This window comes from Rhamphochromis longiceps, linkage group LG2 (genome assembly GCF_057381845.1).
Source record: "Rhamphochromis longiceps isolate RC_006_pf linkage group LG2, R_longiceps_female_GT1.1, whole genome shotgun sequence".
In the NCBI taxonomy this organism is placed as follows: domain Eukaryota; kingdom Metazoa; phylum Chordata; class Actinopteri; order Cichliformes; family Cichlidae; genus Rhamphochromis; species Rhamphochromis longiceps.
Window position 1 is genome coordinate 4,907,437 of NC_140558.1, and position 17,878 is coordinate 4,925,314.

General features: G+C 38.9%; 2 long non-coding RNA genes across 3 annotated transcripts; one reads left to right on the top strand and one right to left on the bottom strand.

The window, feature by feature from the left end:
• Positions 1–1,689: 1,689 nt before the first annotated feature.
• LOC146676840 (uncharacterized) lies at positions 1,690–5,236 on the bottom strand. 2 transcript variants are annotated; one of them, XR_014912940.1, is made up of 8 exons: positions 4,966–5,236; positions 4,450–4,489; positions 4,258–4,304; positions 3,901–3,945; positions 3,024–3,053; positions 2,494–2,562; positions 2,213–2,287; positions 1,690–1,817 (listed from the first exon to the last, which is right to left on the bottom strand). It is a non-coding gene; the product is annotated as an uncharacterized LOC146676840 (long non-coding RNA). The 2 variants fall into 2 exon arrangements; XR_014912939.1 differs by lacking the exon at positions 1,690–1,817 and having other exon boundaries at positions 1,947–2,287.
• A 10,616-nt stretch (positions 5,237–15,852) lies between these two features.
• Positions 15,853–16,847, top strand: LOC146676841 (uncharacterized). Its single transcript, XR_014912942.1, has 2 exons — positions 15,853–15,980; positions 16,453–16,847. It is a non-coding gene; the product is annotated as an uncharacterized LOC146676841 (long non-coding RNA).
• Positions 16,848–17,878: the final 1,031 nt, after the last annotated feature.

Sequence of the window (17,878 nt, forward strand, 5' to 3'; positions counted from 1 at the left end):
TCTGCGTGTCTTTGCATCTGTATCCGCACAGCGAGGCACTCACATGGGAAGTTTCTCCCAGGGGCTGTTGTTTGTTTCCTGTCTGTCAAAATGTATACAGGAAATTTTCATAACATATTCAGACAGACACCTAGTTGGTGATGGTGAACTATGGAGGTCACACAATCTTCAGGGGATGACGGTGTTTACTGTGCCAAAGATTTTATGCAAAATAGTTTATTATTCATTGGAGTTTGTACATATCCGGTATTTTCATTCCTTTTGTTTGTTCCATGCAGTGCTTCTGTAGCCCAGTGGCAAACAGATGGAATTAGAGACTGTTTATTGTAATTATTATTAAAGGTGTTTTATTTTGTTCAGTTAAAAGCACTCATGATTGGAGAGAGACTCTAAAGAAAAAATCCAAATTATTTTGTATGGAATTGCATTATTTGTGTTATTTATTTATTTATTTTGTTTCTCAAAGGTTATTTTTTGACCTGGATACAAATGCAGTCCAACCAATGGGATTGTTTGTCCCGCCTTGTTTTTCATGTTTGGTTGCGCTGCTAAGGCTGCTTAGACCACACGCGCCATAGCAGTACCTGTGGGGGAAAACGTGGTAGCTGTTGAAACAGCGAAGCTGTTGGTGTCTGCTTGATTAGCCGCCAGATTTGGATAGCCGAAGCTAGTTTTATGAATACGAAGTGCTTTGCACTGGTGAGTAACGAAACTGTTATAGCCGCTGATCGGCATCCTGAAATGTTAATGTTGTTCGCTTCAAAAAACAAACGCTAATGGTGACGGTACTATGCAAGTAGCTAGCGAGTGTGCTAAACGCTCACTCCCGTTGTTAAGCGTTAGTTGAGAACTTATTAGCTGTTGTTAGGTTAAGGAAAAAACAGTATGTCTATCTGTTGTATTGAAATGTTTTATTGTGTTACTTTTATTCATCACTGTTGTTACTTGACCGTGAGCAGAGTATATTGAGTTTGCTGCTTTTAATGAGCAGTGTGAATTGCTTTAATGATTGGTGATAGCTACACCCATACGGTAAAAAAATATATTTTAAAATACATTTTGAAATATATTTAAAAATATACAAAAAATGGCCAAAAAATATATGTGCTAAAATACATTTTAAAATATATTTATATATTTAAAATGTATTTTAGCACATATATTTTTTGGCCATTTTTTGTATATTTTGAAATGTATTTCAAAATGTATTTTAAAATACATTTTGAAATATGTTTATGTATTTTGAAATGTTTTTTAGCACATATATTTTTTGGCCATTTTTTGTATATTTTGAAATATATTAATAAAATATATTTCAAAATACAATTTAAATTTATTTAAAATCATTCAAAAAAATATAAATTTAACCCTTCATATATTTCTAAGAAAACACATTCACATGTAACATCTGAAAGAAATCTTTATTTGATGTTTAAAACATACATATAGCATATCAATCAAGCAAGGAATATTCATTTTATAAGTTTATTCTCATTACATACTTAAACATTCTAAAAGAAACACACACACATATACATATATGTGTGTGTGTGTGTGTGTGTGTGTGTGTATATATATATATATATATATATATATATATATATATATATATATATATATATATATATATATATATACACACACACACACACACATATGTGTGTGTATGTGTATATGTGTGTGTGATTGTATGAACATAAGTCAGCATACTTAAAATGTAATTTCTTTTCCTTTTCCAGCAGTCTCAGTTCCCCCAGCTTTCACGGCAATCCTCAAAGCCCTTCTGAACACGCTGGGAAACCCCTTCCTTACCGCCACTGTAACAAACAAAAGTCACAGTTCTATTACTTTTATCAGAGTTAAAATAAAAATGTGATTTATGTTAGCTGGCTTCATTTAGCAAACAGATATTTCTGTTTATATAGATACAGATATTAATACAGATATATTTTACGCATAATTTTACCTCTTTTTTTTCCTAGATGGGAAGTCTATCCAGTTCACATTACAGTAATGCTAACACCCCTTTTGGTCGTCTCTCCTTACCTTCCAGCATTCATAAATCTGTTGACCTTCTTTGTCTGAGACCAACCACTACAATGCATCATCACCTATTTGTATTGGTAACTTACTTTACAACCTATTTTAATGGTTGCAAAGTAAGTTACTTGTGCTGTATGCAATTTTAGATACACAGAAAGTCTTCACTTACTATATATGGCTGTCATAGTGTCCTTATCAAGGGCAGTTCTTCACTCTGCGCCGATGTCCGTTTTGCTCTGTCCTCCTATAAAAAGCATGAACATTTGAGTGTTTGACTAGTTTTAGATTTCCAAAAATTTGATATTTGTACAACTAAACATTTGAACTACAATATATGCTATTGAGCGATACTTTTATGGGTAATTTTTGGTAAAGAAACTGGTGACAGAGTTGTAGGCTTTTTAAAGTACTATTAGCTAACCATTTGAACTGACTTTCAAAGCTGATTACCTTTTAAATTGCTGTGGATCAAAACCTCCAGTGGGAAGGCGGCCATTAGAAGAACACGCACCATTGAACCTGAAAATAACAAAAACAAACAAAAAACAGAACAATATATAAGAGTCCGGTAGGGTAATAAATCTCTTCTGAAGCAATATAGTTCATTTTGGGTGAAAAACAAAACATTCCTCTAAAATATATATACTGACATCAGCAATCAACATCATGATTGTAATTATTTCCTTTTTAGTACATCTACTGCTGTTTGCATGTGTCAAGCACTACGACTGTATCTATGCATATAAATTCACCATATATATCCAGCAAAAATGTTTTGTTATAGTCAAAAGGAAAACAAACAAAGGCATTCAATCAGAGGTGAGAAATTAATTGGGAATATGAATTATAGGTGAACTATTCTTTACCTACTAGCAATCAAGCTTCTTTAACCAAGAAGCTTGAAATATTTGAATGTAAAATAAAATAAATAAATAAATAATAATAAAAATAACATGATGTAATTAAAATGCACAACTTACATTAAGGAAATCTGCATTTGTATCCACAGGCTAAAAGTAAAACAGTAAATGTGTTAGTGATAGTACAGGTATTTGTAAAAAAAAAAAATAAAAAAAAAGAGGCAGTAACTGTGACGCTTCTAGTGGGATGCTAAATGCAGAGATTTATATTTACAGTATAATACTGCATGTACGGGTAACTGTGTTGTGAACTGTAACTGAATATTAGAGAATCTCAGAGAAATTAAATGTATTTATTTTTTGAATTTATCAATCATAAAACCGTCTGTTTTGAAGGCCTGTTACGATAGCGACTTTTTGTTGGTCGGTATATTGCCCCATAAACAATTGCGACAAGTTATGTCATTGTCATTTTAAGACCATTTTATGTCTTTGAATGTATAATCATAATATAACACCATAATAATGCAAGATCTACACACTTTCAATTGACAAACCAACATCTAATTCTTAAAGTATTTAGATCATTGAAATTAGGAATCAAAATATTAGATACCTTAAAAACTTGAATAAATAGTAAATTTTCTAACAAATAGAAAACAATGTTATTTAATGTTATTGTTTTGTTATCATTATATTTTATTTTTGTAAATATAATGGCGGATAAATTACATCATCAACAATTATTGAGGTCATGTACATGTATTGTGTGTTAAGTCGATATATCGATTATTGTGATAGGCCTACTGTTTTGGTATCATAACGAGCTTGTCAAACATGCATGACCACTAAACAATGTCTAAGCAGTAGTATTGGTCTGAATGACAACAAACATAACTAGTGTTTTGGAAAATCTGTTAGAAAACAGTTATTTCAATAATTATGATTAGCATGTGACACAGACACCGCATAAAAAACTACAACAACAAATACTTACTTTAGGAGGATGGGGGAGGGCAGCATGAGGTTGAGACTTTGACATCTGTAAAAAACAAATTCATGTATTACAAACAAGTCACTTAAAAATACATTAATGTGGCAGACTGTTCCCTGTTCAGATGCAGTGTATAAGTACAATCAGGGCTGTCACAACAATGGGGTGGGGCCAAGTGGCTGCAACCCTAGGTACAATGTGCAGGTATATATAATTACATATAATATATGTGAATAAAGCAAGAATCTGTTTAGGTTAGTCACTGTGCTGACTGATGCTTGCTAGGTTTATATGATTGCAAACTGCACAAAAACAACAACAGCAACAACATTAATGACAATGACAAACAAAATTACTTACATTTATGTAAATCTCACATTAGGAAGATCTGCATTCGATTTCATGGGCTGAAATAAATAGGCAGAAACATTACTGCTAAAAAAATAAAAAACAAAAACTCTAAAAAGCCTAAAAATGACTTAAAAAGCAAGGAAATGTGGAACATTGTAATTAGCGAACATTAATAAAGCATAACTGTTCTTTGTTTCTAACCTTGGTAAGTACTCTGTAGCCAGAAGGAGAGGTAGGATTTCTGTGAAAGCCAAATTAAATGTGAATAGGCTTTGATAGTTATTGAGAAGGCAGAATAATAAGAAAAGGCAAAAGTACGTCACAATATAATTAATTAAGTTACATATTTTGATTACCAAATTATGGAAGCGTGGAGCTGCCACCCAGGCAAAAGAAAAATAGAGCTGTATCACGTTATGACGTGAAATGTTTATTGTTCTAACATTATGCTTTTCATGTTTGTATAATATAATATCACGTTATTATAATATACATAATTGTCACGTTCGCACAATATTGTACGGACGTGATAATTATGTACATTTTTCGTACAATGTTGTTCAAACATGTTGTTCAAACATGATAGTATATTGTTAGAACGATAAACTTTTCACGTTATAACGTGATATACTTATATTTCTCTTTTGCCTGGGTGGCAGCTCTACGCTTCCGTTCCAAATACACGAGAATAAAGTAATATTATATGGGAAAAGGCACCTGCTAGCTTGATGATGGAGGCTTCTTAGACTGGCCACCCGCCTTGGCTTCTTGTCGCCACTCCACGAAATAAAGGTCCGTTTCCTCCATGCCGGCTAATTATTCATCCTCATTAAAATCTCGTATATGTTCAGTTGGCAGAATTGAGAATTTTACATCTTCCAACCACTTAATTAACGCGAACATAATCGGCTTGTTTCTTCCCGTCTCCTGTATCCGGCCGTTCCTCTCGCTGTCAGATTTCGCGCCTCAGAGACGTCGTTATTTTTCAAAAAAAAAAAAAAAGAAGAACGAAAGAAAGAAACAGCAACAACTACTAAAGAGAGTTTTTGCACGTTCATTGCACATTTGTGGGAATGTTTAAATATTTAATTTTTATTAATTACTTTTCATTATATCTTTATTTTTTAAACCACCGTGGCAATGCGCATGCGCATACACTCCTGCACGCAAAGGGCTTTGGAGTTGACGTAATGTCGCAATGCATTGTGGGAGCGCAGCACCATCTTGGCAGGTCACGAATCAAAACAAGATTGCTACGAACCATTCTGAAACGTAGCTCAAAAGAAAATGACGGTATAGAGACAGATTCTGTCCAGATGCAAAGAGACGGTACTTGATTGTTGAAATGTGGACCCGTATGAAATATAGCCGTGGAGTAGAAACCCTGAAGACCAAACCGCTATTGACTTAGCATGATCTACTTTCATACCTTGTCTGTGGAGTCAGAGCATACACGGCGCACCAATTTCGCAATTATAAATCTCTGGAGGCGCACATCCAATTCACCAAGGACTGGGTACAAGATTTGGCTATTTTTAAGCCTCCACGTTGTGAGTACGCCGTCATTCAAGCAAAGGTAAGTCAGCTTGAGTACTGCGAGTAAAATGCGTTTGATTCCCCCCAGCATTCAAATTAGTGCTAGCAAAAATTCATTCGTGAGGGGGAAATTACAGTGAGAACATGTAGAGGCTCTGTTAGAGGGATAACATAGTGAGTTCAGTGCATTGATGTGACATTGTCCTGAAGGATTTAGTTATTCTTTATGGTTAAAGAAATTGCCCTAATTAATTCATATTTATTATAAATAATCCTAATTACACATCTTGCTTCCTTGTTTGTGTCCTGTGTCACTAAAAATACATTCTGTTTTAGTTTTATACATTGATTAATGACCTGCAGAATCTGCTTGTCATATTAGGTGTCCATAGTTGTCACTTAAAGTCGAACTTTATGTTTTCTCCCTCTTGAAAGTGATTACATCCTTGCATTACATACTTTAGGTTCATTTTTTGCTGATAGGTTTCTAAAAAGAAACATGCAGATTTAGAATATAACATGCAGAGTTCTATAGATGGATACATAAAAACACTTTATTTGTTACATTTATGATAAATGGATTTGAAAGTAAATAAAACACATTTGTGTCGGACTTGGCTTATTAAAGTTCTTGTCTTTAAATGAACTTTGTCTGTGTGTGTTTTAGGTCCTGCACTCTTAAAGACTGAATTGCAGCATTGCAGCCACAGGTCATTGTGAGCATCACAGGGAAGGTTGAAGCCGCCCACTGCAGCTGTATGGCTAGAGTCGTGGAGACTTGCAGCCATGTCACTGCTCTTCTGTTTAATGTAGAAGCAACAGTGAGGATCTGTGGCACAAGGACTGTTACAGATGAACCTGCATACTGGGTTTTGCTGGGTAATATGACCAAGATACAGCCAGAGGTTGGCCATAAGATAGACTTCTCCTCTTCAGCTGCCCAAAAAAAAGGTTCTTGATCAAAACATAAACAGACCATTCGTTGTGACAGGTAAAAGAAGCCATCCTCAAAAAAGAAAAGTTCCACCTGCTACTGTGGAGGAGTTGGATCAACTGATGGGACAATATTTTTCCAAGCATAGTTCTGTTCTGAATAACCCATAATGTTTTAATTTAGGGGCCATGTAAATACTTTGCATTTACTGAATATGTACTTACTAAATACCACTGTTCAAAAGTTGAATAAAGAAAAAGAAATGTTTGCCTATTTTTAATTAAAAGCACTTTGTCGAACATCACATCAGTTACAATGTAGAAAAAATGTTATGTATAGTTTACAAATGACAAAATGTTCACATAAAATCATGACAGCATTTGTATAATATCACCCACTACTAGCATTCTGTAATTTACTGTCTCTTTTGAAAACTTATCACTACATAAACAGCACAAGACTTAAAAGTATTTAACAAGAGCATTTTTCCCTGGTTTTACTACCACACTGGGGCACATGTTCACCAAAACGCAGCAAACCTTTGCCATCTTATCCAGGAAGGTCACCTTTTTACCCTCACATGGAAGAAGTAATCTGATTGGCATGGTGGTATGTAGCATGTAGTTTGAAGCAGGGATTTCGTAGTGCCCCATGTGTAGTGTTGGAACCCAGTCAGGATTTGTTTCATTCATTTCATAGGCTGGTTTGTTGCAATAATGCCAAATAATTAGCAACTCTATAAATAGAAGGTAGTTCTGCATGTTTGTTCTAAGTTTGTGCTATTGAAAATAAAATTAACAGGCTATAAATAATAATATGAACTTATTTAGAACTTACCTGAATGAAAATACTGGAGCACACCAACAGATATCTGTGGCTGGTAGAGAACTGAATATCAGCTCGTCTCGCAGCTGCTATCCAGGCTAGACGCCTTCTTTTGGTAACATCCAACACATAAGCTCCCTCATGATGTTTCCAGGTGAGGAAACAATGAAAAGAGAGCCTGTTTTCAAGCTTATTCCTTTGTCGGTAGTGCAATCTAACATTACAACCGACCACACAGCAAGCATTTGTTTGGCCTGCTAATATGGCGCCTTGACCAAAAATCCTGGCTACGCCCCATCCCGTAAGATCACGCTCCAGAGCCCTATTAACGTACGGATCTAGAAAGAAGACGCTGCATTTTTAACTCTGAGGGAGATGGAGAATGAGCCTATTTCCAAAACAGTGGAGTGTGTTCCTTTAAGTACTAAATTGTATATATTGTCAAAAACTAAAGTGTACATAGCAGTTGTTGTATCTTGTTTACTGTATCACTGACAGATAATTTCAAAGTCAATGAACGCTACATTATAGTGAGATATTGTGTAATGTGAAATACTGTAAGCAAATGAATAAACAACCTAATTCGTGATAGACCTTTGACTCTGTTTTGTTTGAATCCAACTGTTTTTTGCAGATGTGCATAAAACATGTTACTTTTAGTATTGTTATCATTATCATCATTATTGCACTAAATATATTTTAAATAAAGGATACTTTGATATACATTCTACTGTAAGGTTGGAAATGTATTTTCTTCACCCTAAAATATGTTTTGAAATGTATTTTGGTTTGAAAGAAATATATTTTCAATTTCAAAAATATATTTTTTTGGAGCATCACAAATACAAAATATATTTACCATATATTTGAAATATATTTTGGCCAGGAAAAATGTATTTTTTTACCGTATGGGCATTGCCATGTAATGAAAACGTTTAGAATTTGATTAGTTGTACAACATTAGAAATTGAAACACATTTTGTTCATGATTTATACTTTAAACAGAAGTGTTAGTTAAGTGTGAACCGTGTTCATTTGAAGTAATTCTGACCTCACTCTTAGGTCAGGTTTTTTGAGTTGGAGAAAGGAGCCGAGACTCCTCGGAGAACATTGGATTACAGACTTTGTGGAAATCCGCAGAAGAGGAATAATTTTCCATTGCAATGGATGGCGAGCCACAGCCCATTTGGAATTGAATCTTGAAGTCTGGTTGCCTGAACTGTGGTAGGACAAAACAGTGCAAACCATACATCGATCGTGGACTGAACTCACACCAATAACTCACCAGATCACCAAACAGGCCTGATCTGGATCCTATTGACACTTTAAAAGACCCGGGTCTAACATTCTTTTCTTTTTTATTTTGGGTATCTGTGCGCGCACACACAATTTTGGTTGTTATTGTAAAGGCAATACAGTGCACAAATTTCAAATACAGTTGAACTATTGCTTCATCATTTGCAGTTGTGTTTTCATTGTGGTTACCCATCCTCTGGGCTCCTGTCGTTCCTGAAATCTTCTGATTTGCCCATTGTTTATATATTTTGTTACATACTGGTTACAGTGTAAAAGTGGCGAGCCAGCCAGGAGCCTTGAATTAATGGGTGACGATAGTGAAGCATATTTTGTGTGATTGAGCTTTTGGTAAGACCGTCTGTCGCACCAAAAGATGGATTTTGTTGAAAAATTAGGTATTAAGGTCCCAAATGCTGTCATAGTGCGTGGGGTAACAGGATCAGAAAAGGATGAAGAGATTTTTGAGTTCTTAAAGCAGTACGGCTCTATTAGTAGGGTCCTCACCATTGATGATCAAGTATCTGAATTCAACAAGGATCAGATAGTGGAGTATAACTCAGGAGTAGCAGTGCAAACATTAGGACCCTTGTTGCCCTATGTCCACCCCTCAGCTGCCAATCCTGATGTAGTATTTTCTGTACATGCTTTGACAGATGTTTATTCCCAGAGAGTTGGGGGGAGTGTCACAGATACTTACCTGAGTGAACTGCGAGGAATAGCCAAGCTAAGTGGGAAAGATTTTGAAGAGGTACTGAGAGAGGTGATGACAAAAATTGAAAAGTCTGTGGGTGTCGCCGAAGAAAGTGTTGCACTCAGTACTGAGGTTGAAATAGAGGAAGTTGATCATACTGACAGGCCCAGCCAGACCCCTGCTACTTTTATTGAATCAGCTGGTATTTCAGTCTGTCCTAAGCTTGGCCACGCTGATGATGAATATCGCACACCGACTTTAAGCTCTGGAACCAAGAGATCCCTGACTCTAAATCCTGGTGAGCTTAACCCACCAGACGTACAGAGAATTGTGGTTGAACACATTGTAAAGAGTGATGATAAGATGTCACGTACCCATTCCACCTTGAGACTGAGAGCTTTTTCTGGGAAGATTCCCCGGCCATATAATGAAGCTGATTATGATACTTGGCGCTCTCATGTTGATTTAATGATGGAGGACACTTCTGTTTCTGACTTGGAGAAGACTCATAAAATTCTCGAGAGCCTCCTCATTCCTGCTTCAGATGTAGTTCGACATCTTGGACCTGAAGCGCCACCATCTACCTACCTGCAATTATTGGAATCTGCCTTTGGCACAGTTGAGGATGGGGAGGAATTGTTGGTGAGGTTCATGAACACGTTGCAAGATCCTGGAGAAAAACCCTCAGCTTACCTGCATCGCCTGCAGGTGGCATTGAACCGTACTGTACGCAGGGGAGGTGTACAGCCACAAGAGGTCGACAAACACCTCCTGAAACAATTTTACAGGGGTTGTTGGAATCATGACTTGCTTGCTGTCTTGCAGCTAGAACTTAAGGATCGACAACCCCCATCACTCGCTGAGCTTTTGTTGCTGCTGCGTACTGCAGAAAATAGGCAAGAAACAAAAACTAGTAGAATGAAACGGCACCTTGGTACTACCAAACCTAAGGTTGTCTCCCATAGACAGAGTGTTCAGGAAACAAGCGAAACACAAGCTGAATCTGAATCAAGTGACCTAAGTAAGTTAAAGAAGCAAGTTGCTGACTTGAAGAGTCAATTGACAGCACTCATGAAACAAAGAAAACCCACTGCTTCTAAGAAAGAACACATGCAGAAAGATGAAACTAAAAAACCTGACCATGCAAAGACTGAACCAGGGCCCCCTCCACACAGCGCTTTAACTGTAAAGCCAAAACCGTGGTACTGTTTCCGTTGTGGGGAGGATGGTCATATTGTGGCCACCTGTGAGTCAGATCCAAATCCTGCCCTGGTAGCTGCTAAAAGAAAGGAACTGAGAATCCGTCAGCAGTTATGGGAAAGCCAACACCGAAACACACCTTCGTTAAACTGAATTCAGTCCCTGTCGTGGGACAGATGGGGACTGCAACGGGTCAAACACGTCCCGCTGATAAGAAGCCTAAAGTGACCACTAAGAAGGGTGCCATGTTAACATTGAATGCTGAGCGTGGTAATTTCAAATTACCCAAAGGTTTAATAGGGGCGAAAACTACAGCACAGGTTCAAATAGAGGGCAATTGTGTTAGCTGCTTAATGGATACAGGCTCTCAAGTCACCACTGTTCCCCAGTCGTTTTACAATCAGAACCTGTCACAACATGAGATCCGGCCTCTCTTTGAGCTTTTGGAGGTTGAAGGAGCCAATGGCCAATCTGTGCCTTATCTAGGCTACATTGAGATTAATTTTGTATTCCCCAAAGAGTTTTTAGGTGCTGAGGTTGAAGTCCCCACACTAGCATTGGTGGTTCCAGATGTTCGTACAGTCCCCCAGCCACTAGTTTTGATAGGTACTAACACACTAGATCTACTTTACGAACTCCATCGTGATACCTGTCCTGAAGAGTATGAACCATCACAATATGGTTACAAAGCAGTGCTAAAGATTTTGGGGCTGCGACACAGGCAGTGCAAGGATAACCGCCTTGGTCTGGTCACCTCGCTCGGAAAAGACCCCCAGCTAGTTCCAGCAGGACAAACCGTAGTGTTAGAGGGGTTCATTGATGTAAACAGTCATACCACTGAGAAATCTGTCCTCTTAGAACATCCCTCCTTGTCAGCACTGCCAGGTGGGGTGTTAGTTAAACCTTGCCTCATTGACTTGCCCCAGAAAGCGCCATATAAAGTGCCAGTCGTAATGACTAATGAGCTGGATCATGATGTTGTTATTCCCCAGAAGTGTGTGATTGGGGAAATCAGTGCATTTCATCGTGTTCTCTCACATGAGCATTGTGTGGTGACACCAGATTCTAGCACCAAGCAGAAGCTAGGCCTCAACTTCAACTTCGAGGACTCACCCATAAGTGCTGAGTGGAGAGAGAGAGTAACACAAAAACTTGCCAATATGCCGGAGGTCTTCGCGCAAAATGACATTGACTTTGGGAGAACTAATCAGGTAAAACACCAAATCAAGCTATCTGATGAGACTCCATTTAAGCACAGGGCACGCCCCATACACCCAAATGATCTGGAAGCTGTCCGAAAGCACTTGCTAGAACTTCAACAGGCAGGTGTGATCAGGGAGTCCACATCACCCTTCTCTTCTCCCATAGTGGTGGTGAGGAAGAAGAATGGGGATGTGCGTCTCTGTGTTGATTACAGGAAGCTCAATCTGCAAACAGTGAAGGATGCTTATGCACTCCCAAACTTGGAGGAGACTTTCTCCACGCTGACTGGTTCCCAGTGGTTTTCTGTCCTCGACTTAAAATCTGGTTACTACCAGATTGAGGTTGAAGAGGCTGACAAACCGAAGACAGCTTTCGTTTGTCCCATTGGATTTTGGGAGTTTAACCGTATGCCGCAGGGCATTACGAACGCTCCAAGCACATTTCAGCGTCTCATGGAGAAATGCATGGGGGATATGAACCTGAAGGAGGTTCTTGTCTTCCTTGATGACATCATTGTTTTCTCTAAAACGCTGGAAGAACATGAGACCCGACTGATCAAAGTTCTCAACCGTCTGAAAGAGTACGGGTTGAAATTATCCCCTGAGAAATGTAAATTTTTTCAGACATCAGTGAGGTACTTGGGACATGTTGTGTCTCGTAATGGGGTGGAGACTGACCCTGAAAAAGTGAAGGCTCTGCAAACTTGGCCAGTGCCTACTGATCTGAAAGAACTGAGGTCTTTTCTTGGTTTTGCAGGGTATTACAGACGCTTCATTAAAAGCTATTCTAACCTAGTGAAGCCCCTCACCAATCTGACCTCAGGTTACCCACCCCTTCGCAAAGGTACCAAGCCCAAAGCTAACACTCCTCAGTATCATGATCCGAAAAAACCCTTTGGTGAGCGATGGACTCCAGAGTGTGAACAAGCTTTCCGAGCGATCATTGAAAAGCTAACTACTGCTCCGATCTTGGGTTTTGCTGACCCCAAGTTGCCCTACACTCTCCATACGGATGCCAGCACTATGGGGTTGGGTGCTGCTTTGTATCAGGAGCAGGAGGGGCAGATGAGAGTAATAGCATATGCTAGCCGAGGTTTGTCCAAGAGTGAGTCTCGCTACCCTGCCCACAAACTAGAGTTTTTAGCTCTAAAGTGGGCAGTTACAGAAAAATTTTCTGATTACCTCTATGGTAGCCAATTCATGGTTGTAACTGACAGCAATCCCTTAACATATGTTCTGTCTACAGCCAAGTTGGATGCAATGAGCTATCGTTGGCTAGCAGCACTCTCCACGTTTAACTTCCAGCTTCAGTACAGAGCTGGAAAGTTAAATTCTGATGCAGACGGTCTTTCAAGACGACCACATGGAGAACTGCTCAATGACACCGTTTCACAAAAAGAGCAGGAACGTATACAGCGGTTCACTGAAACACATCTGTCTGGTCAAGGAGTCACTCTTGGCCCAGACGTGGTCCCAGCTATCTGTGAGAGGCACCTCATTGGCTGTAGCCCAAGTGAAAACAAAGAGATGGATTGTGCTTTCACCCTGGTAGACTCTTTGGCCATGTCTGTATCTGCTATACCAGATGAGTTTGTGAATGAAGATCAGTGTGGTGGGTTACCAGTTATTCCCCATATGCCAGTAGAGCAGCTAAGGGCAGAACAACGAGCTGACCCGTGTTTGAGGGAAATTATAGCTCAACTCGAGACTGGGGACAAGGTTCCACCCACCGTTAGAAAGCAACTGCCCGATATTCCCTTACTAATCAGGGAATTCAGTCGCCTTGAGCTACACAATCAAATACTGTACCGAACACGACAAGATGGAGGTTGTGTAACCTGGCAACTTGTTCTTCCAGAGCAGTTTCGAGACACAGTCCTCCATAGCCTCCATGATGATATGGGCCACTTAGGGATTGAACGCACTCTCGACCTGGTGAGAACAAGGTTTTACTGGCCAAGGATGGCTGCAGATGTTGAGAAAAAGGTTAAAACCTGTGATCGCTGTGTTCTGAGAAAATCCCTTCCTGAAAAAGCTGCTCCTTTAGTCACCATAAAGTCCACCAGACCTCTTGAGCTTGTTTGTATGGACTTTTTGTCCATTGAGCCTGATAGGAGCAATATTAAGGACGTCCTCGTACTTACAGACCACTTTACTAAGTATGCCATTGCCGTCCCAACTCCCAATCAGAAAGCTCAAACAGTTGCCAAGTGCCTGTGGGATAATTTCATTGTCCATTACGGCATTCCTGAACGTTTGCATAGTGACCAAGGGCCTGACTTTGAGTCACACATCATCAAAGAACTATGCAACATCCTGGGTGTTCACAAGATTCGTACTACGCCCTACCATCCTAGGGGAAACCCTGTAGAGCGTTTTAATAGGACGCTGTTGAGCATGCTTGGCACATTGGAAAACAAGGACAAATCACAGTGGCATAGCTTTGTGAAACCATTGGTTCATGCGTACAATTGTACAAAGAACGACGTTACAGGGTACTCACCTTATGAATTAATGTATGGCCGTAAACCCAGATTGCCCATTGACCTGGCTTTTGGTCTTCCCCTCAGAGACGACGGCTACAAGTCACATTCGCAATATGTGCAAAGTTTGAAGTCACGTCTGGAAGAGAGTTACAGGATCGCGGCACAAAACGCAGCAAAAATTGCTGACAAGAATAAGACCAGATTTGACTTGCGTGTAACCGCTTCTAAATTGGAAGAAGGAGACAGAGTTTTAGTGCGTGCTGTACGCCTAAGAGGGAAACATAAGCTTGCTGATAAGTGGGAGTCAGATGTTTATGTGGTGGTAAAGCAGGCGGGAGATCTCCCAGTTTACACAATAAAACCTGAGAACAGAGACGCTCCTTGGCGAACTGTCCATCGAGATCTCCTACTCCCTTGTGGTTTTGTCACACCCACTAAGGAGAAGCCTGTTATGACAAACTCCACACGCAAGCCTGTAACACGGCAATCAGCTAAACAGTATGATGAGACTGAACCTTCTGAGACAGAGGAGGATACCGTTTGGTTTCGTGAGAGGCGTCCCAGAGAAACCATTCGATTCACCACATTGTACGAGATTCCAAAATCATCCCCTGACACCGATGATGGTGAGGCAGCACAGATAAATTTAACTGAAGACTGCTTAGCTGTTAATGATACGGTAGTCAGAGAAGACTTGTCTCATGGAAATGCAGAAATCATTTTGGAGGATACTGCCTTGGATACCGTGAGTGAAAAACGCTCAGCTGCTGATGTACCTGGAAGTGGAAATGACTTAGCAGACACATCCACCTTTCAGGGAGATGTTCTTCTAAGCAGAGAAGACTCTGACAGTGAGCCTGAGGCCTTTAACAAAGAAGATTCACAACAGAGCGTGGAAGGTGATAAAACGGACACTCTTCGACGTTCAGTGAGGAATAGAGGTCCGCCAGAAAGACTGCAGTACACCCAGTTGGGTAATCCACTGATATCTATTGTGCAATCCTTATTCCAAGGCTTGAGCTTAGCTTTTACTGATGCTTTGCAAGAGAGTAAGGAGGTTGGAACTTACCAGGAGCCACTCTCTCAAGTGGTGAGGTCACAGCCATCTCCCATGCAAAGGGACTTGCATGAATTTAGGAGGGGAGAGTGTAGCCCAGTGGCAAACAGATGGAATTAGAGACTGTTTATTGTAATTATTATTAAAGGTGTTTTATTTTGTTCAGTTAAAAGCACTCATGATTGGAGAGAGACTCTAAAGAAAAAATCCAAATTATTTTGTATGGAATTGCATTATTTGTGTTATTTATTTATTTATTTTGTTTCTCAAAGGTTATTTTTTGACCTGGATACAAATGCAGTCCAACCAATGGGATTGTTTGTCCCGCCTTGTTTTTCATGTTTGGTTGCGCTGCTAAGGCTGCTTAGACCACACGCGCCATAGCAGTACCTGTGGGGGAAAACGTGGTAGCTGTTGAAACAGCGAAGCTGTTGGTGTCTGCTTGATTAGCCGCCAGATTTGGATAGCCGAAGCTAGTTTTATGAATACGAAGTGCTTTGCACTGGTGAGTAACGAAACTGTTATAGCCGCTGATCGGCATCCTGAAATGTTAATGTTGTTCGCTTCAAAAAACAAACGCTAATGGTGACGGTACTATGCAAGTAGCTAGCGAGTGTGCTAAACGCTCACTCCCGTTGTTAAGCGTTAGTTGAGAACTTATTAGCTGTTGTTAGGTTAAGGAAAAAACAGTATGTCTATCTGTTGTATTGAAATGTTTTATTGTGTTACTTTTATTCATCACTGTTGTTACTTGACCGTGAGCAGAGTATATTGAGTTTGCTGCTTTTAATGAGCAGTGTGAATTGCTTTAATGATTGGTGATAGCTACATTGCCATGTAATGAAAACGTTTAGAATTTGATTAGTTGTACAACATTAGAAATTGAAACACATTTTGTTCATGATTTATACTTTAAACAGAAGTGTTAGTTAAGTGTGAACCGTGTTCATTTGAAGTAATTCTGACCTCACTCTTAGGTCAGGTTTTTTGAGTTGGAGAAAGGAGCCGAGACTCCTCGGAGAACATTGGATTACAGACTTTGTGGAAATCCGCAGAAGAGGAATAATTTTCCATTGCAATGGATGGCGAGCCACAGCCCATTTGGAATTGAATCTTGAAGTCTGGTTGCCTGAACTGTGGTAGGACAAAACAGTGCAAACCATACATCGATCGTGGACTGAACTCACACCAATAACTCACCAGATCACCAAACAGGCCTGATCTGGATCCTATTGACACTTTAAAAGACCCGGGTCTAACATTCTTTTCTTTTTTATTTTGGGTATCTGTGCGCGCACACACAATTTTGGTTGTTATTGTAAAGGCAATACAGTGCACAAATTTCAAATACAGTTGAACTATTGCTTCATCATTTGCAGTTGTGTTTTCATTGTGGTTACCCATCCTCTGGGCTCCTGTCGTTCCTGAAATCTTCTGATTTGCCCATTGTTTATATATTTTGTTACATACTGGTTACACTTCTAAATGTATAGGATGCATGAACTAAATAGATTCGCTAATAAGTCATGAGTCTGATCAATAGGTATGTAAACATAGCCTTATATGTGTCACATTAACAAGGACCAATGGTCCTGGATGACCCTTGTCCTCTCCTTCCTACATTTACTGTTGTGAGAATCTCAGCAAACCTGGGCAGCATACCAATTGGACTTTTGGTTCATAGTTTTTTTTATTATCTCAAACCTGCTCTGAATGAGAATTGGGTTTACTTAAGTCACACAGTACAATGAATGAACAATTCTTTGTACTGGAGATATATTAAAAATAAATCTAATAACACCGGTGACAACTGTCAATATGCAGCATTGTTTCTAACTCGAGAATGGATCCTGAGCTACAAGCCAAACTATATTAGCTGATTCCAGCCTTTAGAGCTTTTGAGGTCTTCGTATTTATACTTTGTTTTTTAAAAATATTCAATCAGAAGACTTTATGATTTTATATCCCCGACTAATCGCATGGCAAAATAATAAGTAGAGTGATTCACAGTGGAAATGATGACACTGTCTATAACTTGAAATGAAATGAAAAATATTTTCTCAAATATGTTCTTCATACCAAACACATATTTTAGGTTATTTACTAAGTAAGTAGTCTTACTTCTACCTTACTCAAGATCTATGCTACAGAAAAGTAGTATAATTTATCACCTTTTACTGATGACTAATTACTAACTAATTGAATGAACAGGATACAAAACATTGTTTTCATCTTCGTGTAATGGCACTTGCATTAATTAGTTTTTCTGTGTTGAGTGCTTTTCATTTATATCTTTCATGCATTTGAGAATTGTCACATCGTGATACTGAATCATGTATATAACCTGTATTATTTGTCCCCAAAAATAGTCCCAGATGTGTGTTTTTTTGTAAATAACACGTG